Source organism: Pezoporus wallicus, unplaced genomic scaffold (genome assembly GCF_028554395.1).
Source record: "Pezoporus wallicus isolate ANWC-B61680 ecotype Strahan unplaced genomic scaffold, APGP_CSIRO_Pwel_v1 contig_8188, whole genome shotgun sequence".
NCBI classification, from domain to species: domain Eukaryota; kingdom Metazoa; phylum Chordata; class Aves; order Psittaciformes; family Psittacidae; genus Pezoporus; species Pezoporus wallicus.
Window position 1 is genome coordinate 724,325 of NW_026640104.1, and position 22,241 is coordinate 746,565.

Consider the following 22,241-nt stretch of genomic DNA (forward strand, 5'->3'; position numbering starts at 1 on the left):
CAGCTTGCTCCAAGCTCCTGTGTCCAACCTGGCCTTGGGCACTGCCAGGGATGGGGCAGCCACAGCTTCTCTGGGCACCCTGTGCCAATGCCTCAGCACCCTCACAGGGAAGAGCTTCTGCCTAAGAGCTCATCTCAGTCTCCTCTCTGGCAGGTTAAAGCCATTCCCCTTGGCCTTGTGCCTTCCTCTGATGGCTCTTCAGAGTGCAATTAGGGAGCTGCAGCAAGGTTTTCAGGAGGTTTCGCACATCCCACCTTGAGCATGTCTCCACTTGATGAAGGTTTTCACACAACCCTTGCTCCAAACCTAGCCAGAGGCTTGGTCTGCTCATTGGAGTTGGGGGAAGAGGTCCGTGAGTCAGTGGGGCAGTGGGAGTTGCACAATCTGTGAGTTCCCACAGTCACATTTGTGACAGGAGTAAGCCAGATGGACACAAACTGCTCTCCACGGGCTGGAAAACGGTGTCTGGATTGTGCATTTGGGGTGTCTGTGATGGTGAGTATTTGGCCATGACGCAAGGAGTCACACGCAAGAGAGGACTTATCCCAGGAAGCTCATGCAGTCACCCGGGGGTCATCTGTTGCTGAATGTTGTTATCATGAGAGACAATAAAACCAAACCTCCTGTGCTGCCTGGGTAGCAGGAGCTGCTGGGGACTGTGATGTGCTCCTTGGTTTGGAAAGCAGCAATATCAATGCTACCGTCTAGGAGGCAAGGAGGAGCAAAGGAGCTTCTCAAAATGGGAGCAGCCTTGCTCCACCTGTGTTCTCTCCTTCTAACCTCTGTGGGTATTTCCATTTGGCTTTTTGCAAGCACCAATATCTTGATTTCTCTTTCTCCACTCTCAATCATATCTAGCATCTCTGACTATGGAGTCTTTCTGTATCTTCTTCCCCAACCCAGATTTGACCTCTTCCTGCAAGACAACAGTTTGTTCATAAAACACTTCCTTCCTAAGCCAGTTCCTTATTTTGGCAGCTGCTTTTCTCTGTCTGCTTGCCATGCTAAAAAAAAATCACTGCAGACTTTGTGTGATGGTAGAAACCTTCACAGTTCTGCTTTTTAGTTTCAAACCTAGCACTGCCTCCTCCAGCAAAGGGAGATCACCCTTGTAGGATCCCTCAGTTTACCCTATAGATCTTTCCAGCCTTTTCATTTGGGGTGAAAACTGGACTCCCATCTTAAGAAAGGAACTAGCTTTGGTTCCTTCCACACCAAAATGATTGAAGGTAGGTCCCCACCTTTGGGCCCTACATTCTGAAGTCATCTCAGATCAGTTCTATAAAGCAAAGATTCCCTCCTAAGGTTGCAAACACCCAACTGAGAGGGGGTGACACTTGAGACAAGCAGGAAAGCGAACAGAAAACCAGTTAAAAATGAAAGTTCCCTGGAAAACAGCTCAGGTTTTTGGACATCCTTAATTTGGTTCCTTAATCTCTTTTTCCAGGCTGAAAAATTCCCCCAGTGAGAACTGTGTCTCAGACATCAAATAGTTCCCCACAACTTGCCTTACTGAATGTCTCGGAGAAAGCTAAGCACTTTGGAAACAGGAGCAGTAATGTGGCCAGGAATTACTTTCCATCTCCTGAATACCTTTTGCCACACTACAGACAGTGTCATTTTGCCTTATTTTAGCAAAAATAGAGATACTAAATATACCCCTCACCTAACAAAGGAGTGCTATCAGCACATGTCAAAGTAATGAAGAGGGAAGACATAAGGAAATGGCACTAAGCTCTATAGCATTCTTTGCTGTTAATTGGATAGTGGGAGCACAGGCTTGGGGCTGTATCCTCAACTTTCAGAGCAGTGCATGGAGAATTAAGCATTAAGAGGAATAGGAGACATCATGAGGAGGGAAAACAGAAAGCTTGGCTTATAGCTATGAAAATGCAAGTTTAAGTACAGTGGCTGCCAACAGAGACATAATGAGGTGAACTTCTGGCCTTATCACCAAACTCTACTGTACACTGCACCGTTAAAAGCAATCTCCTACTGAAGATGAACGCCTGCCTCATATTAAGCTGTTCAAGTGGTGCACTGTAATTATGCTTACAGATGTCTCAGGAATACACATGTAGTAAACGGCAGGTCTTTAATTATAGGTAAGCCTGCCTACGGTGCACTTTGCTCCACTGCAAATGAGACTGGGCTGACACAGGAGCGACCTTCGAAAGCCTGTTTGAGGAAGCTGCTTTCCTGCCATGATCTTTAGTCAGTCGCAATGGCAATGACCCTCTTTAAAGCACTTCCTTGCCCCTGCGCAATAGTTAACCTCTGGCTTTCCGTGCAAGAGCTGATCTCCTCTTGGGAGTGTCACTCTGGCAGGATGGAGGCACATTTAGCTCCTGGTTTTTCTTGCTGTATGGCTGCGTACTCACACCAGGGCCTGGTCCCATGGGGAAAGGTAACAAAATAGGGATGAATTTTCCCATCCCACTCCAAGCCCAGACCCACAGCTCTTTGAACCTGGTGCTTCTTTATTTTTACCATATTTTCAGCTGCATGCAGCTCATGAGCTTCCTGCCGACAGGGAAAATTGGCAGTTGTCAGAGCAGGTATCACCCTTTCCTTCCCCTTCCTTCTCTTCTCATGCTTTTCTACCTGCTGAATGAATCCAGCCTGGAGACACGTTGAGTGCAAAGAGGGAGCAGTAGTAATTACATGGTATGTGGCATTATTATTGTTTACTTGATTCAAGAAGAAAACCACCCTCCCCATCCTGTCATCTGCTTAGGTTCTTGCACCCTTTCCCAGAGAATACTTCTTCAGGGCCATGTCCCTGGCTATGCATGAGCGTGCAAAACCATGAAGAGTGGAATTAAAATGCATTAACAAGAGCAACAACATCAGCATGCTTAAGAAGCTGGTTTACTAAGAGCAGGGGCTATGTTAGATATGGCATGTGAAGTGTTTCCTGTACATCCAGTTAAAACTTGGCACTCAAATATTGTGTCTCTTTTAAATGGATTTGTACTTCTGTTAGCCTGCAGAGCACACTTACTCAACAAAGAAACCCAGAATTTATGCCATTTTCTGTATTGTTTGTCAGCTTGTGCTCAGACCAGGGGATGGAGATGGGAGAGAGCTGCTGTACCAGCCCAGATGTTTCTCTGTGGCTGCTGTACCTCATTCACCAGGGCACAAAAATGGACAAGACTGAATTTACTTTTCACTTTCTTTTAGTTTTCTAATTGTAAATCAAGGGACTCAGGATGTAACAAGTTCATTAAGAGGATTAAGCACTTTTTCATTAAATTAATTAATTATTAAATGTTTAGAGACAGCAAATGCTATACAAGTGTCAAGAACGCATTGCTCATATGAAAGTATTTTTGTCACTTGGAAAGCACTCTGAAATGATACTTTTCCCCTCTCTTGGGTTAGCTGTGTGATCCACAGATGTGGCAGATACCCCTTTATTTTGCAAAGAAAGGGTCCCACACTCAGTACGTTGTTTTATCCCTACCTTTGGTTTCCCTTTAACTGAGCAGCCCCACAGGGAGAGAATCTTTTAGGTTTCAAAATTGTACAACTCCTCATCATTGTGATGCTGCAAAGCAACAGGGAAGAAAACCATTTCAGTGGGTTTCAGAGAGATGGGCAAAGTGAAGGGACACAAAGAAGGTGTTAGCTGGATGGCTGGAGGCACAGGGATGTGCAGCCAAAGTGGTGGGAGCCACAGTTTTGGGGGTTATGTGGTTTTATACTTTCCAAGGCAGTAAAAGCCCTATCTGAGGACTAGTTAGAGAGGCTGGACTAGTGAAGTGGAGGCTAAGTCAGGATCCTGCTCACGGGGCAGCATGTAGAAGCAATAATTGTGACACAAGAGGATTTCATACCTATTGAGAAACCATCTACCATCTCACCATGTCAGCTAGAAGAGTAATAGTGGCAGCTCACAGCGATGTGCTCCTGCCTGTGGCAAACCCATCATAATGAGTCTGTGGCTTGGGGGGAAGTTATCATAGCGATCTCTCCTTCTTTTATTAAAAGAAAATAAACTAATAAACAGGAAGGAGACACATGTGGAGAGGACCACAGTAGATGGAAAGAAAAGGGGGAAAAGGTTAAAGGATGGTTAGCAAGTTTAAATGTGTTTCCAGACTCTCTTGGAACTGGATGAAAGCTGATCTCCTCCAGGCTATTCCCAGTGTTTTTGGTTCAGGGCTGAGAAGAACATTATGTAAAATATGCTTCCCTGAAACAGTTTCACTGTTTCACCATTTCCTGATCTTACAAACCAGAATAATATAACTATTTTCATTGATTGGGCATAGTGATGTCTATTGATAACGTGGGGCTAAGGCCTTGCCCATTGAAAAGGCCCTGAAAGTGATGCATAATCAGAGGGGCCACATCTTTCACTAGATTGGGTTATCTCCAATGCCAGAGTACACTTCTCAGCATGAAAATTCTGTATTTTGTGTCACTTCAGTCCATAACAAGTGTTAATCTTTACTGGTTGCTAATGGAGGAAGTGTCTGCAGCAGATGGAGAGGGGCAAGTCTAAATAATGAGGCCACTGATGGGACACAAATACTTAGACTAGACACGACTCATGTCTCACACTGTTTTTTATGCTGCTGTATATATAATGCTTAATCTACTGTAGATGGATATGAACTTTTTAATTCATAGGAAGACATTCCTTACACTTCTCTTTAACCTGAGAAAAGTTAACTTCTTTAACCTGACAATTCGAGTTCTCATTTCCCTGAACTACAGTTAACATGAGACAATTATACATGTGAGTCACAGAAGCAATCGTGGGATGGAGACCTGTGCTTGCTCTCCTGCTTCTGGCAGAAAATGATAATTACTATGTGGAAAATCAGTTAAAGGACAAAGGCAATGCAATCCTCTGTCTTCTTGGCATTTGGGAAGTTATTCTTCAGGATAGCACTGCACTCGTGAGTAAGACTGGGTTGCATCTGAAAACAAAGAAGTAATGGGGCAGTTTAACTACCATACATTGTCTTTTAAAATGAGATTTTCTCTTTTAGGTTCAGCTTTCCTGTGGATTTTCATTATAAATAGATCTCCCTCTCCCTTGTACTTTCGTTCCTTGCCTGTTGCAGTTCTGATGACCTGAAGTTGTAAATAACTCAGGAGCTTTACATCTGGTGTTGCAGTGAACCATAACTGGATTTTTTCCTGTACCTGGACAATAATGGAGATTTGGAAAAAAAAACCCACATCATTATGTGCCCACAGTCTTTTCTATGCAGGAAGTTGCTGTAATGCCAGCTCTGCTCATTATATTTAACAGATATACTAAAAGCACTGGCTATTAACAGGACAACTAAAAATTCCTTGGCAGACAGACCTCCCCCAGCATTTACCTTCCTTAGCACGAGAAGGCGTGTCCAGAAGCTTTCTGTGTTCAAGATTTTATGATCACAAAGTCATCTGCAGATATCTATAAAAGTAATGAACCATTTGCATGTATCTCCTGTACAAAACCATTTTCTTTTAACTTAGAAGATTTTTATGCTTCACTGGAGTTTCTCCTTAGCCTGCTTATGCTTAAGAGGAGATGATTCTCTACCTAGGGAAATAGTAAGTAGTTCTTCAGCAGTTCATGCTGTGTGTGGCTTTCTGAAGTTGAGATCGGAATGTAGGTAAGTAAGCACTACCTTGGAATGAAAAGTCTAGTCTGGACACCTCACCAAAATCAAGGAGCTTGTCGTATGGGAGTTTTCAGTTCAAGTCCATCTGTAATTTTATCTTCAAATCTGCAAGCTCATGGGTTATGAAGTGACAGAATCCAAAAATGCCTGCAGGTTTTCAAGCTTCAGCCTGCGTTTATTCTCACATCACTTCTCATGGAAGTCAATTGAACCTTCTAGCTTCCAGAAGCACAGGGAAAAGCCTTGTGTCTGACAGTTAGGGTTTGCTATCAATCAAATGAGATATGGGAGGTAGAGATTCAATAGAAACTTTAGAGCTGAGACACATCCTATAGATCTCACCTCCAGCTGGGTTGTGCCTGGAGTTTCTCTCCCTTCTCCACTTGAATGCAGGCTGCAACCAACTGGGAAAGCTGAAATGAGGAACACAAACAGATTATGTTCATTCTGTATGAAGTTATCCTTCTTTAGTTAAACAGAATCTCTTCTCCTTGTCTCCACCATCATTTGTGCGATTATGTATGGTATTTTAGCCATGGTTTAAGTGAGGCAATGGCTTTTAGGGGGAGAGAGTTTATGTTATACTAGATTGCTGTAAAAGAACAGATAAGCACCCAGGCACGCAAGGCCAAATGGTCACAAAGGAACTGCTTATTTGTAAAGCTTGCCCTTTCTCCAGCTTTGTTAGTTTGTCTAATAACAGTATTTCTCCTTCAAAACTTGGCTGCCCCTGAAACGCTCCACAGAAGTCAGGGAATGGCAGTCTGGATTCCCAGTCAGAAGGGGATCATGGACAAGTTTTGAAGAGCTGGAATACCAGCCACAAGCATGAATTATGTGTAGGTCGCATGGACTCAGATAGGAGCAGGTCTGGCTTTTTGGCTGCAGACGTTCAAGGCCATTCCTTGGCAGTGTTACAGGAGCAATATTTATGCAAGGATGAAGCACAGCTTTGTCAAATCGTTTGCACAAATGAAAAACTTTGGTTTTCCTTGCTATTATTTATAATAGCAGACTGGAAAAAATACCCCCAAACAACCCAAAGCTGGTTTTCTTATGAAGGAATTTTAATTGGTGCTCATGGCAGGACTACACTGCGGGTCCTTTCTAATGGATGCAGGTTCTGGGTTTCTTCCCAGACACAAGACAAGTAGTTTGTTACAGGTTTTAGCTGAGGCAAAGCAACACTGAAGAGTGGTGAGCTCTTAGGCCTGGCATACTTACTGTTTTGCTTTAGCTAGTTAAACAGCATCTTGCCATCTCCCTGTTAGTGCAGTCCCCCATACAATTCTTCAATGACTGCAGATACTCCCAGTATAGATACACGATGAGCTGCTTGGTAGCACCCTTCTCAATGGGTACATCAGCTCCCTGAAGATCTTACTCAAATATTCATGCAGCTGTTTCATGGACAGGATGGACTTGGAGGTGACCGATTTTGCCCTGATATCCTGGTATAATTATGTAGAGTGGTTCTAGCCCATCCCTTTTCACCACTACAGGAGCTTGCTTCTGTAACTCTCTGTTTAAGCTTTTCAGTATCGAAGTAGATATAATAGCATAGGCTAAACCTTGTGTGAATTGTGAGAACGAGGAGGAAAAGGAAAGTATCTTTTCTTCTTATTGGGAATGCTGTATTGGCAATGAGAAGCAGTGGCTTTAATACAGGGAACTTATGTTGAGTGATTTGTCTCTGCTGAGCTGGAGAACAAGCTGTCCCCCCCCGTCCCCCGTCCCCCCCCATAATATGAAACAAATGTGTTTTGGCTTCAGGCTGATCCCTGAATACATGATAATGTAGATAAAGGTTTCTTGAATTTAATTTCAGCTTTAAAGGAAAAAGGAAATGTCTGTATTTAAAATCTGTGCTCACATGTGGACCCCGGTAAGGTCTGTTGATACTGCATGCTTCGCTGGCAGCTTTGTAATACACAGGAGATGCACTCTATGCACTAGAGAACAGATAAATAGCAATGACCTACTAACTTAAATCTCCTGATTGCTCTAGAAATGAACACGAGAGAGGCATTACATAGCTTTCTGGAATGAATAATCCCATAGGCCTCTATCAGAAATATATTTGTATACCTGCATAGGCTCATGATGGCTGGAAATAGGACATTATTTTCTGATGTCTTGGTAGCTGGGTAGAGCTATTTAGAAAATAACAGTTTCATTTTGTAGGCAAATGCTGGAAAGTCTTAATTTCTTCTCATTCAAAACTGGAAGAAAACGTTAACTTTCCTGATACAATAATCATCAAGAAACAGTATTTTTGTGTTACAGTTTAAAAAACCCAAAGCAAATAAGCAGTGAAGGTAACATCTGATTGAAACAAACTATTGACAGTTGCATTAGGAAACTAGAAAATACAGTCAAAATTCATATGTCACCTCAAACACTCTGCTGCTGCAAAACCAGACTTGTCCAGGTCTTGCTCCAGGTCTGTCTTAGCAAGGGCTGCAATGGCCACGTACCCATGGTCAAGACTACATCCTGCAGTTTGTTTTTCTCATGCATTAACAGGGCTTTTGTAGAATCTTCCAAGAGTACCAGTATGTGTCCTGTTAGATGTGCTGGTATCTAAAGCTCTTGTGCCACCGTACCCTATACAAGGGTGTATATCCGTATCTCTCTCTCTATATATCCCCCATACAAGAGATGACTGTTGGATGCAGCAGGCAGAAGTTCCTTCTACCCACCTCAGCAGTGGCTCGGGGGGTGTGTGTGTGTGGTATGATACACAGTGAGATCAATCCTGACATGTTCTGGGGGTGAAAAAGCATATTTTGGGGAATCTCTGATGTCTATCTTTCTAATCCCAGCCTTACTCCCTCTGTTCAAAAGGCACTTGGTGTGGGTTTCATCCTGGCACTGCAATCCTGCCTCACCCTTGCAGTGATGCAGTGGTGGAAATGGTGGGAAATGTTTCAGCATAAAGTCTGGTGAAGCAAGTCCCAGGAAGTCCATTTTGCTCCAGAGTTCCTTAAAAATGAAAAGCTCCATACATTTATTCTTGCTGACAGAGTTAGAAATGCATGAGGCTGTCAAAACCAAACTCAGATGCAGTGTTGTGTCTGTCACCATGTTGGTGGAGTTTAGATAGGATTGAGAAAAAGAAATTGTTTCCTTGGTAGCAGAAAATTGCTGATTTTACAAGGTGGGAGAATGTTATCTACGTGGGATTTATAGGGGAAAGGCTTTAATAATGCATGTCAGCAGGAAAGGAATATTTGTTTTATGACACACTTCCCAGGGTGGTGGTTGGCTTTTAGCTGCACTGTGCCTTGGAAATTAATAATGCACCTATCAGAGAGCTGTGATACCACTTGCCCTAGGGGCAGGTAGGATCTGCAAAGGAGCTAGAGCTCAAACTGTTCCCAAGACTTGAGGCAGATGGGCTGTGGAGGCACCCCAGCTGCCAGGCATCCTGGTGGGACGCTGTCAGGAGCAGAGCATCGATGCATTAAGCGTAGCTCATTATTTTGGACAGCACATCTTTGTGTGGAAATGCCGTTAGCAACAGCAGTGGTGTTGAAGCCATAAAAAGCTATTCCTGTAGGACAGTATCGGGATGTGGTCCTATGAAATAATGCTTGCTGACATCTGGTAACAACAGTGCGATAGCACACGGTTTGAACCAAATTTAAAGAGGATAAGTAGGTGCTGTGGCTTTTATATTGAAGACAGAGGATCAGAAAACACAATATAACGTACAGTTACGTGGTGAGCAGCAGCTCTGTCAGCTGAGTAGAACTGACACAGCAAGCTGAGTGGGGGGAACGCACGTCGCGTGACAAACAGCTAACAGGAGGATAATACCAAGTAGGTGCAGTGAGTTGTTGCTTAATGAAGATCCTCTCAAGGTTGGAAATTTACAGTTCTTTCACAGTTCAATTTTGTTGGAGTATGAAATAGAAATAGCCATTGAGTAGAGTGCAGTGACATGGTGTATGAGGGAAGCAGTATAGACCTTGCAGACCTATGGCACAAAGTTATATTGACAAGGGAAGACAGAGTGAGAACACGAGCCAGCAAAGGTCAGCTAGTGCATGGCATGGGAGTGGTAATTAGGCCACTAATTAGAGTCTTAAAGGCAGGCTGGGGAAGGAAGAATGCTATACAGTAGAAAACGGAAGAGAAAATTCCCAGCACATCATCAGACAGGCATCAGCTCTTCCTTTCGGACCAGTGTGCCTCATGATTGCTACACCGAGCCAAGTTCTAGGTGAGATGAGGTCTGAGCAGCTGGTGGTGGGATATGAGGAACTTCTGCCAGAAACAGGCACATTTTCATTGCAGCAGGTTCAGAGAAAAACCTGCTGCAAGTCCTTCTCTACTGTCCTCAGGGAAAGCCCTTAGTCAAAAGAAGTGGGATCAAAGCTGGAGTTTAGTGAATGAGTAGGAACAGAGGTGTTCAAGACAGGAACCATCCCTTGCAAGCCAGAATCATAGAATCCCAGCCTGGTTTGTGTCGGAAGGGACCTTAAAGTTCATCCAGCTCCAGCCCCTGCCACAGGCAGGGACACCTTCCACTAGAGCAGCTTGCTCCAAGCCCCTGTGTCCAACCTGGCCTTGAACACTGCCAGGGATGGGGCAGCCACAGCTTCTCTGGGCACCCTGTGCCAGTGCCTCAGCACCCTCACAGGGAAGAGCTTCTGCCTAAGAGCTCATCTCAGTCTCCCCTCTGGCAGGTTAAAGCCATTCCCCTTGGCCTGTCCCTACAGGCCCTTGTCCAAAGCCCCTCTCCATCTTTCTTGCAGGCACAGAGTGCACTGCCATCACTCTGCAACACGTAGGTAACATGAGTAACGTAAATTAAAAAGGGTGTAAGTGTTCTCTGGAGAAAAACAGGTCCCCAGTGAGTTCAAGAAGCTGAATTTATCTCATACAAACACCACAATTTGATTTTCTGAGGTGATTGGAGTCCCTGCACAATCGCACTCCACATTGGCTTCATCCTGACCCCCTCCTCTGAATCAAATTTAAAGATCACACTCATTTCATCTTATTTTTCATTTCCTGGGCTGTGAGATCAATAGCCCAACCACATATAAATATCATCCAAATCTTGTTTTCTTTCTGTTTTAGTTGTTATCACAAAAAGGGCTCAGACTGAAAAGAACTACAGAAAATTGTTGATTCCACCAGGATGGATCAAAGCTAAATCTGTAATATGGAGAAAAGAGAGAATTCAAGTAGTAACGAAAAAATGAAGGCATCTGGGGTGTAAAAAACCCCTGTCACTTTAGCTGTGGTTTTTTCACCTCTATGTTTTATCATGTTCATGTTCTTGTTATCCAAAGTAACATCTCCGATGTAAAGGAAGCATACTACCAGAAACAGGAAAAATCTGCTCAGGACCTTAACAGTAAAATTAATGTACTGTAGGAAATATTTAGTGGAGTGATGCTTTCCAAGTACATGTGAGATTGGTATTGACAATGGTGTTGTAACTGCTGGAAGTTATGACTTAAAAGGGCAAAGTCCTATGTCAAGTGTAGCCTGAGGAGCGTTTGCCATCCTTTCTCCTCTCAGCTCTGTATCCTAACCAGACTGTGTATGCCAGGGTACCTGACCCTCTCTTCATCCTCCAGAGCAGAACTGTGAGTGAGCACAGGCATTATAATTCTCTGCAAGTACACGGTAGTACCCAGGGAGGAGAGTGTGAAACATGGCTTCGGATGTCCATGTCTCATGGGTACCATCAGATCTCCGACCACAGAAGCTCCTATGAGCCAACACTTTATATGTTTTTTGCAAGCACAGGCACCAAAAAAAAGCCTTTGTGATCTGAAAGAGCTGGAATAGAGGGACTGCTAAAAAGATACAGTGAAATTTCAGCAGTTTCTGTAGGACCAGCAGCTATGCAGTGGCATCTCAGGAAGGGTAAGCAGAGCTGAGTGACAGCAGCACACCCTGAGTGGCTCTGGGCAATAACACACCTCTGCAAAAGAGCAGACTGGGACATTAGATTACCTCCTGTGACGAAAGCATTGCTAAACATACTGAAAATAAAGGTTTACGGATGTGTGGGATGAGCAGATGTTCAAGTAAATACTTCTACATTGGTCCAATCTACCCACAAATAAAATCAGTGAACCATGCTGGGCCAACCAGACAGGAGGAAAACAGAACTTAATTAACATTACACTTCACTGTAATGGTATTTCATATGTTTGTACACCTTGAAAATAAAGCCTGGAGTCCGGGTACATACTACATTGACTGTACAACCCACACACATCATGAAAATCTTCTCCCAGAATCAGTTATCCTCCATTCTGAGCTGATGGGGATGTCCATCAGAAAGAGCACAATGCCTTTGACTCCACTGAAAAGAGTTCCCTGCAGAAAAAAAATACACTCCAAAAAAGAAAATGACTTAGTGGTGGAACTTTTGTGGTTGGATCTTTCTAAGGATTCAGTGACTTCGGTGAAAGATTGCATCCAACTCAAGACTATGTATGCCCCATCCCTGGCAGTGTTCAAGGCCAGGTTGGACACAGGGGCTTGGAGCAAGCTGCTCTTGTAGAAGGTGTCCCTGCCCATGGCAGGGGTTGGGACTGGATGAGTTTTAAGGTCCCTTCCAACCCAAACCATTCCAGGACTTTCTGATTCCGTGTCACTCGCACTTGTCCTTGCATGTTCTTTTGGGCTAGCATTTGGAAAACATAGAGGAGACTTGGAATAAAGGGGAGAATTTCTGGAGCAGCTAATGACCAAGCTGCAGTACACAGTGGCTGTGAGTATAAGAGGTTGTTGGCCCAGAAAGTTTATCAGAGGTCAGCTTTTCATCTCTCCAAAAGCAGAAAGAAGCAGGAGCCATTGCTCAGCTGGTGACCAGTTGAAAAGCAAGCAGAAGATTGTCATTTCCCCAGGAGCAGCACTTGCCAGGCTCAGCTGCAGCCTGTCAGTGAGACTTCATGTTGCCTGAGGAAGTCTCCAGCCGAGCTCTAAGGGAACACGGTGTACGGGCGGAAAGGACTGCTCTTTGTTTGCCGGTGTTTTGGGAGTGCGCTACCTTCGCGAAGCTGCCGGCCCTGGAGCCTGGGTAAATAGCTGAGCAGAAAGAGAAACACTTCTTGTCCTGGAAAACAAAACAAAAGAAGAGCGGGAATGAAACTGGGATTACAGAATTGGAAATAGAGGGAAGTGCCAGTAGCGGGAGGAAGAGGAGCGCCAGGTTTGGCTGGAGCGGGGTCCCCCGGGAGGAAGCAGTCACTGGGACAACAGGAAAGGCTTGACAAACACCAAGCGTGTGGGACTGAAGCAAATAGTCTGAGTTGGGATGGGAATGATGGTGTTTTAATTGATGGTGCCCCATCTTTTTTATTTCCTTGAAGAAAGTGCAAAATGGATACAAATTGGGAATTTTATCCCGCAACAGACTTCCCACCTTCAGCTAATGTACAGGGAGTGCAGCGGGGGTTCACAGCATCCCAGTGACTGCCGAGTGCCTTCCCAAGTTCACCATTCCATACTTTGATGTTCTTTGCAGGCAGTAATTGACAGCAGCAGTTTAATTAAACAAAACCTGCAAGACAGTTCCTTGCTAAAAGGGCAGACAATAATCATCGTCTAGAAATGGATCCCTCCAGCTCTCACTGGGGATGAACACTCAGAACACTTGCAAATCCTGATAAGCGACTTCAGCTGTTATCTTGCTTTTTTTTCTTAATACTGTGAAGTTGTTGGGAGGAATAAGAAGAGCCAGAAATCTTTATTAGTCTTCCTAAGGGATTCATTGCATTCTACTTCATAATGCTTCATCATATTACCAATTTTCACTGTACATGCTTTTAATAAATACTTATTGTTCTAAGGATAATAACACTCTTATCACATTAATGACTTTGCAGTAGTATAAATGGAAACGAATATTAATAAAGTTAACAGTAACCTTGATAGAGTAGAACACCAGTAACTGGGAAATTTACTCAGTGTTTGATAGTACAAGAAACCTTTCTTTTCTATTTTTCCCTGCCAGCACTGGAAAGGAAAGTATATGAGATAGAGATATAGATATTTGTAAAAAGGGTCAATGATTATTTCCTCTTATAGATCACTGCAGTCTGTCTTATTAAAAATATCTTCTCACCTCCAATTTATCCCTGAGGTATTTCTGCTGCCTACCAGCACTGCAATGAATGAAGACACCATATGGGCACTTTTCTTCCAGCCTGTATATAGGTCTTTGAGGGTTCTGCGTGGATTCCAACATATGGGTCAGACTGACATTTCTTTTTTGATTCAGAAGAAAAAAATAACAACAGTGCTAGAGCAGCCTTTCTAGGCAGGTCTGCATTTTCTCATTCAAACAGCTTTCCTTTTAGACCGTTTTTCCCTATGGCTTGTACACCAGTTGAGATTGCAGCAGGCTAGCTGCAGCCAGGATACACCAGACCAGCTTCACCCCTGGTTTGATAGTGATGGCTGTGCTAGCCCATGGTTCTGCTCCTATGTGGTAAAAGAAGCAGAACCAGAGGTCATGTTCCAGGACAGTCCCGTGCTCAGGGAGCTGAGAACTTCCAGGAAGGCACAGACATCCTGTCCACAGGGAATCTGCAAGTGCACGGTCAGTTCAGACGGCTCAAGGCACATCAGACCTCCTGCACAGCTCCAGCCCATATGTGCAAGGCAGGAGCAGTTCCCTGGCCTGGCTCAGAGACACTCGACAGGCTGTGAAAGATCCCTGCATTTGATCTCCATGACCATGGGAAACACAACAAACGTTTCCAGAGGTCTTGCTGCTTGCTATGAATCACTGGAAGTCTTGGACAAGTGGACAAAATCCTGAACTTGCAGGTACCAGAGAAGGAAAGTTTATGGAAGCAAATGCACTCATTTAATAAATGAGTCAATGACACAGAAGTTTGATCCCTCCTGTATCTGCACTAAAAGAAGAGTCACCTACAACTAAATTACCGAAACCAGTGATTTTTGCATCCCTATGTATTTCCCAAGCATTTTTCTTTGTTCATATGTAGGCTGAATTTGGGAGTGGGAGCATGTGAAAGCGAGCACCAAAGCTTTTTGCCTGATTTTACTACCCCACGTAGTAGCTGTCCTGACTTAAAAGCTCCTGTCGGAACAATTAATACCAGTTGTCCTATGTTCTACAACAGAGAGAATAGCCTATTCTCAATAAAGAGCTCTCAAACTTGAGGTACATTGTTAGTCCAATACAAGAAATACCCTAGTGTGCTGAAAGTGCAGTCAGAGGGAATAAGAGTATTGCAAGATTTGGAGTGCTAAGAATAGAGATTTGAAATTTAAAAGCCAAGGCTTTACATAAGGTTAAGCCTTGAGATTTTTAAGCCTTCAAAATCTGATAATTTCAAAGTTACTGTCCTCACTGTGCTCACCCCTGTCACATTGCTCATTTGCTTTTATAGTTTGTGGACGTTTTTACATGCTAAGGCATAAATTTAACAGAATAAACAGTAAAGTAAAAAGCTACAGCTGGCAACTGCAGAGCAGCCAAGCACTGGTTCTGATAGTGAATTTAACTTCAAGGTCTCCTGGTTTAGCAGATGGCAGAGCTCAAGCCTGACAGCGCATTAATGCAACTTTCTTTTGGTGGAGGGAAGTGTGTGGTCAAATTCACAGAGAATCTGCATTAGCTGATGCTGCTACATTAGCCAAACCACAGTAACATCACAACAAAAAGTGTGTATGTGTGGATATATAACTCACTGGGTCATAGAATCCCAGCCTGGTTTGTGTTGGAAGGGACCTTAAAGCTCATCCAGTTCCAACCCCTGCCACGGGCAGGGACACCTTCCACTGGAGCAGCTTGCTCCAAGCCCCTGTGTCCAACCTGGCCTTGAACACTGCCAGGGATGGGGCAGCCACAGCTTCTCTGGGCACCCTGTGCCAGCGCCTCAGCACCCTCACAGGGAAGAGCTTCTGCCTAAGAGCTCATCTCAGTCTCCCCTCTGGCAGGTTAAATCATTGTGCAAAGAACATTGTGCAGATTTTGAGTATGGCTTTCCAGTTTGGGGAAGGTAGATGGATTTTATAACAGAATGGAGAGCAGAAGCAATGAGATGTCTGAAATGAAGAAGAAATTATTGTAGCCTAGAATAATGTATTTCTCAGATTCTGACTGGGAGATGCAAGGAGGGTGGTAGATATAAATAAGAAAATGTGGCTGTATCACTGTGGGCACTTATGCTAACTCAGTCAATGACCCCAGAAGAGCTTAAGGAACTGTGCAAGAGCTTCACCTCACTGTCAGCATCACCTTTTTTTTTCCCCACAGCATTGTGACAGTGTTACTAGCATTGAATAAAAGTGACATACACAGATGCATTTTACAGGACTATGTAGATTCCAGCATGCCCATTCACCTCTCTACACTGGCATTGCTAACCTGCCCCTCTCTCCACCACTCCCATTCGTAACAGTCCTTAAACTGCATTCTCAAGCCTCTGAGTAGGTTTTATGTCACTGTCATTTTCCCATTTTATCTTGCTATTATGCTTTCAAGCAGTCAGAAGCTGGCAGCCACTGTCTTCAGCCTAAAAATGAATTGCATAAATTAAGGATGGCCAGAGGGTATCATGGCAACAGAGGTGTGAAAGAAGGTGGCCAGGTTTCCAAACAGAGTGATTAAATATGGCAGTATAGCCTTGGCAAGTTAATGCAGCTTCAATTGCCCACAACTAACGTGATAATTTTTCCATCCAGAAATACTCCAGGGAAATAAACGTTTCTCATCAGTGCCAGGAAAGCAGAATCATTAACGATGAGAATGATGATGAAACGCAGAAAGCCTTGGTTCTTGAGCAAAGCACATTAGTTTCTGGGACATGAGGCTCGTTTGTAGTAGGGATCTAATTCATATCATCAACACAAAGGCTAAACACTGAAGAGGAGATTTTCAGAAATAAAGATTAACTTCTCTACCAGTCCTTCTATGTGAAATGCACTCACAAATTGCATTTTTGTGTCCGGGGGAGATATTTAGATGCCTTAATATCCATTTTTGCATACCAATGGGCAGTTTGCCTGCACAGCTAGAAGAAAAGCAGTAGAGATAGGTTTTCCAAATCTGAACTCCCTGGTGGTGCTTCTTGGCTCTCACTTTGAGGAGAACTGGCTACTTCTGGGTAGAATTCATAAGGCATTGAAGTGCTCCATGGCACCAGTCCGACCTCTTTGAATAAGGCTGAGACTATTGCTCTGTCTCATCTGCTCTATAGTAACGGTTGACATTAATATTTCACTTTTCACCAGCAATTCTCAAAGCTCTTTTCAAGCCTAATTAAGGTTCACATCACACTTAAGAATGAGGCAGATATCCTAATGACAGGAAAAATGAGGACAAGAGAAGCAAAGTGACTTGCTTGATATCACACAGTTGCAACCAAGAGACTGAAACACAAAGATCTTGAGTTATCTCTAACCACTAATGAATGATAATGACTGACCATATTGATAATTAATAGCACTTTCACCGAGCTTAATACATGTAAAGTGCTGTTGAAATACTGATTCATTCTCCATTACTGATAGCTGGGGCTATGCAAAGTCTTCATCCCGCAACCCACTCCACTTTGCATATGTGGAAAACTGCTGAGTTAATCAGATACTGCTCCACAATGGAAAGCTGACCATGGAAATGGTTTCAGGATGAGGTATGAAAAAGGATGCTCACAGTGGCTGGCTTTTGGCATGAAGTGCCTGATGTAGGGGTGCTTGGGCTGAGAACTTGGGTCTCCCTTACTGTTAGCAGAGAGAAGCAGGTTCCATTAGAAAGCCCATTCAAAACATTTCAATTAGAAGCTATTTCTTTCTGGAGAGACTAACATTAGAGGTCTGAAGCTAGACATGTGAATACTCTCCCTAAGTTCTTATTATTCCCATTTTGCAGGTGGGTGAACTGGAAAGGACAGGACTGTGCTGAATTAAGTGAGCTGCCTGCAATGGTTAGGTTTCTTCTTCACTCCTGCATAAAACCCCTGGAAATGTGTGTGAGCAAAAGAATGCAGAGCTGAATAAATACCCAGGGAATATGTTTAGGTTGTAAAAGTAGAGACAGATCAAAATACCTCAAAGTGCTCTTGGAAAATATATGGTGAGTCATGAGCAACGTATATTAAATGGTCAACGCTCATTCAACAAGAGCAATTTCTCATGCGAGACCACAGGAGTCACAGGAATTGGCTTTGCACCAAACTGCCTGATTCAGCAAGATATTACCTACGTGCAGAAGCTCTGTTGTTCTGTTTCAACTTTCAGGCATCAGGAGAGAGGAAGAAACCAGCACAAGGAGAAACTGAGAGATCCCTCGCAGCTTCAAGTATAGCAGTGTTCGAACTATATGAGTAGAAACTGAACAGGAAAAATGTGCATTAAGAATAGATAATATATGTATGAAATTCATCCCTCCCATGCTATTTCCTCAGCTTGTATGATGGAGGCTGAATTTTATCTCTCTGCTTTCTGCCATCTCTGGTATTCTTCCTAAAGCCAAAATTCTGCGGGTAGTCATTAAGAATTATAATATAGGAAGGTGTTTATCAGTTCTATCATTGCAGGTGTACTGGAAGAATGATTGCAAATTGAAATGGCTTTGTAACGAGGCCTGAGTTAGCAACAAAACCAAACAGGAATATTCATTTTCCTGAAATTATCAGAGAGAATAACACTTGGAGAGAACATTCATCATTATGTCAGCAAGGAGGTATGTGATTTATCTTTGTAGTAATGGTTTTCATAACTTTGAAGGTAAGGACAGTTGATCTATCTTGATCTTTTCCATATAACATCTAGCAAGTATATTACTTTATTTGTCTATCTCAAATGAAGCCTAAGCTAGCAAAAGCATGCTTGGAAATTCATCTCCTTGAGCCGTACAAGGTCAGGGCCCATCCTCTGGTCCTGAGGGAGGAAGCATGGCACAGACCACCTCTGCACAAGTAAGCCCTCTTTGAAAAGCAGGCTGACCTCATGCATTGACCTCACAGGTGATGTCACACCTATGGGAGCAGTTGCTGACCATGTTATTCCCTTAGCCATGTACTGTTTCGGCTAAAATGGAGTGTGGAAAAGCATAACAGAATGGGACCTCATACTGGGCTACAGATTTTGGCCCTCCCTGCCCTAATACTGCCCAGAGAGCAGACGGGAGGGATGACTGGGGTCCCCCTGGAAGGAGGCCATGGAGATGCTGCGAGGGCTGGAGCAGCTCTGCTCTGGAGCCAGGCTGAGAGAGCTGGGCTGGGTCAGCCTGGACAAGAGAAGGCTCCTGAAGGGGAGACCTGAGAGCAGCTCCGGTGCCTAAAGGGGCTGCAGGAAACCTGGAGAGGGGCTTGGGACAAGGGCCTGTAGGGACAGGCCAAGGGGAATGGCTTTAACCTGCCAGAGGGGAGACTGAGATGAGCTCTTAGGCAGAAGCTCTTCCCTGTGAGGGTGCTGAGGCGCTGGCACAGGGTGCCCAGAGAAGCTGTGGTTACCCCATCCCTGGCAGTGTTCAAGGCCAGGTTGGACACAGGGGCTTGGAGCAAGCTGCTCTAGTGGAAGGTGTCCCTGTCTGTGGCAGGGGTTGGAACTGGATGAACTTTAAGGTCCCTTCCAACACAAACCAGGCTGGGATTCTATGATTCTATGATCTTTCCATCATCTGTCTGCTTCTTAGACATCTCCGACGTTAATCAAAGTTACCAATTTCCAAAGACTTTCTGTTTTTCTTTATTAAAGCAAACAGAACAATTGAATAAGAGCCTGAACCAACCAATGTCAAGCTCCTTGGCTGCTGGCTCACCTAGTTTTGTTTCTGTGATGAGCCCTTGGTTGGTGTCACATATCCAAGAGTGATAGGAGAAGCAGCGTGAAACCCCCAGGCAATCAGCACATAGGAGCTATTTCTGCTGCCAATTTGAACCCCATCTCCATTCGTCTTCTAAAGTATAACTCCTTGTTCATACTCCTTTAGAGAATCACAGAGCTGTGCATGCAGCAGGTTTAAAAGCTTTGCCTGCCCTAGAAGTCACACACATGCATTTCCAAAAGCAGCAGGCTTCAAACAGCTCGAAGCCTTCTCATTGCGTGCGGTGCCACAGAAGCATTATGGTAATTCTGAGCATTGAACCATTTAAAATCTATTTTAATTGATTCCCGGCTACTTCGTGATTCCAGCATGTTATTGAATCAGTGGTAGATAAAAGTAGCAGGAGGTAACATCTTTTGTGTTGCTGCAGGGAGATCACACCTAAAATAAGGCATTAAATTCTGGGTACCTCATTGCCAAAGAGATGTACAGAAACTGGGAGAAATTCATAGAAGAGCAATAAAAATGATTAAGGGTCTGAAGAGGCTGAGTTATGAGTGAAGATTAAAGGAGCTTAATATATATTGCTTGGCTAAATGATGACTAAGAGGGAGATGATACCCTTCGACAAGTACTTGGAGGGCATAAATATCACACATAAAAAAGGAATAATTTAGGGCGCTGAAGGACATACAACTTGGGATAAAAGGATGGTGTCGGGGATGAAAGGATGGCGTTAGGGAAAAGGAAACTGGCTGGCCACATGCATCATTAAAATGTAACAGGCCATTTGTGGGGAACCAAATTCTGACACATTTATCTCATTGTGTTTCAGTATTAATTTTTGCCTATTCTAGGGGAAAAAAGGCATTGTTCTCAATTAAAGGCTGAGCCGGAACTCCCAGATGCACTCCCAGGATATGCATGCCAAGATGGGTAATTCCCAACCAAACTGGGAAAATAACAAACAAGCTTATCACTTAGAAGGTTGATATACTCAAGAGCTGAAGGATGTGTAAGGTATGATATTAGTGATCTGTATTTTAGGGGTGTGTTGTCTGTTGCCAGGATACCATGGGGAAAATAAAATAATGCATTTCTTTAAAACAGACATATCCCATTAATTCCAGTGAGAACCATACCCATATTTTAATGGATATTTTTTTATTTTTTCATTATAATTAAGCAATTATTTAATAATTATTTTTAATTTTACAGCTAGAAAAGCAAATCCTTCTGCAATTTTCTCCTAGCACCAACTCACAGCTCAGAGCCCAGACTTAGATTTGGAAGAAGAGCCGAAATAGTCACCACGGGTGTTGGGGTGCTGTGATTGCCCATCCTCACCTCAGCCTGTGTTAGAAAGCAACCATGCATTCCACAGGATGGAATGTCTGTGCGAAACTGGGCTTTGCTGTGCCTCTGCTCAGCAGCACAGCAGTCTTAAGTCCTGAAACTGTTAAGTACAACATATATATCACCTTGTGGTTTTTCAGGCTCACTGCATGGAAACTCCCTGGCTGGATTTAGAAGTCCCCACCCAATAAGTTATTTGCTTCCAGCTCCTGCTATTCCTTTGCTTTTCTGGGCAAAGGTGGAATCCTGAATCTGATGCTCAGGCAGCTCTCCTGGGGAATGTCCGCTTGCTCCCCACAGTTCACGGCACAAGGCAGGCAGAGATGTTTTGGAGTTTTTGTCTTTTCCTGTCCCAACCCACAGCTGCTTCTGCTGAGATTGCAATCTGATGTAAGGGTTTACGCTGGTACCCTACAGCAACATCCCTTGAGAAAAGCTTTGGGAAGTGGTGCCTGATGATGGGAGGTCATGGGAAAAGGGCTCCCCAAAAGCAACAGGAGTGGGAAGCAAAAGGCTCCGGAGTGCTTGCGGGCGATGAACTTCTTCCTCTGCCTTTTGAGTTTGGGAGAGAGGAAGCACAAAGCAGAAACATCTGCATTCCTAACTCCTCTGTGTGAGAATAACCTAAAGATGCTGATGCTGTAATAGGCAGCGGAGGAAGAGCAGCTCTTTTCCCCGGATTAGCATCCCATTACAGCAGTGCTTTGAGGATATGATCTGATTTGTTTATCCCAGAGTTCAATCTGGCTATGAATGCACAGCTCTGCTGCTCTCAAACCCAGCCACAAACCTCTATGCCCCACTCCTGCCCCAAACCATGGTCAGGAGCAACAAGGAAGGACACCCCTGCGTTAAAAAAAATCATCTTTAAAATTCACACACTTACACTTCCCATTTTATGTCTGCTTTCCAACACTGCAAAAGGGGTCTCCCATCTTTTTGCTACCAGATAAGCCTTCTCAGAGCTAAGAAATACAAACTTGTTTTGGAAGTGGGATGATCCTTTATACACTCACTGCATAGTAAGCATGGCAACCAGCAGAAATCACATATACAGAGGTGGAGGTCAAAATCTTTCATTTTAAGAGAACCAATCTAGTCAGACAAAGTTTACTCGAATTTCCCTATTGAAATCTTTTCCCTCTTTGAACATCTGGAATGAGGAGAATTAAAGTTCAATTTTAGTTTTTAGGCTTTTTAGACTATTTATTCTCCTGAGTATTGCTGGTCACGGTAATACAATGAGCTCCTGGACAGTGATTTATTGTGCCATAAAACGTTGTCTTTTCTGCCCCATCTCACCAGGTAGTGTTGAAAATAGTTTGCAAGAGCCTGTGAAATGGATAGACACAACCTTTATGGGGTGCCTGGAAGTTTGAGCTGCCATGTGTAGATGCCACCATCAAGATATTTACTCCAGCTGATGCTTGGTGAGGAGCAGCATGAACAGAGACTTCCCCAGGGAATGAAGA

At 43.8% G+C, this 22,241-nt stretch overlaps 1 long non-coding RNA gene across 1 annotated transcript in view; it reads left to right on the plus strand.

Moving 5' to 3' along the window:
- The window catches only part of LOC130603480 (uncharacterized), a 37,551-nt gene extending 16,739 nt beyond the window's left edge, over positions 1-20,812 (plus strand). Inside the window, exons 3-4 of the long non-coding RNA XR_008973190.1 lie at positions 18,182-18,327; positions 20,632-20,812. This is a non-coding gene — a long non-coding RNA (uncharacterized LOC130603480). The remainder of the gene's footprint in view (positions 1-18,181; positions 18,328-20,631) is intronic.
- The last annotated feature ends 1,429 nt before the right edge of the window (positions 20,813-22,241 follow it).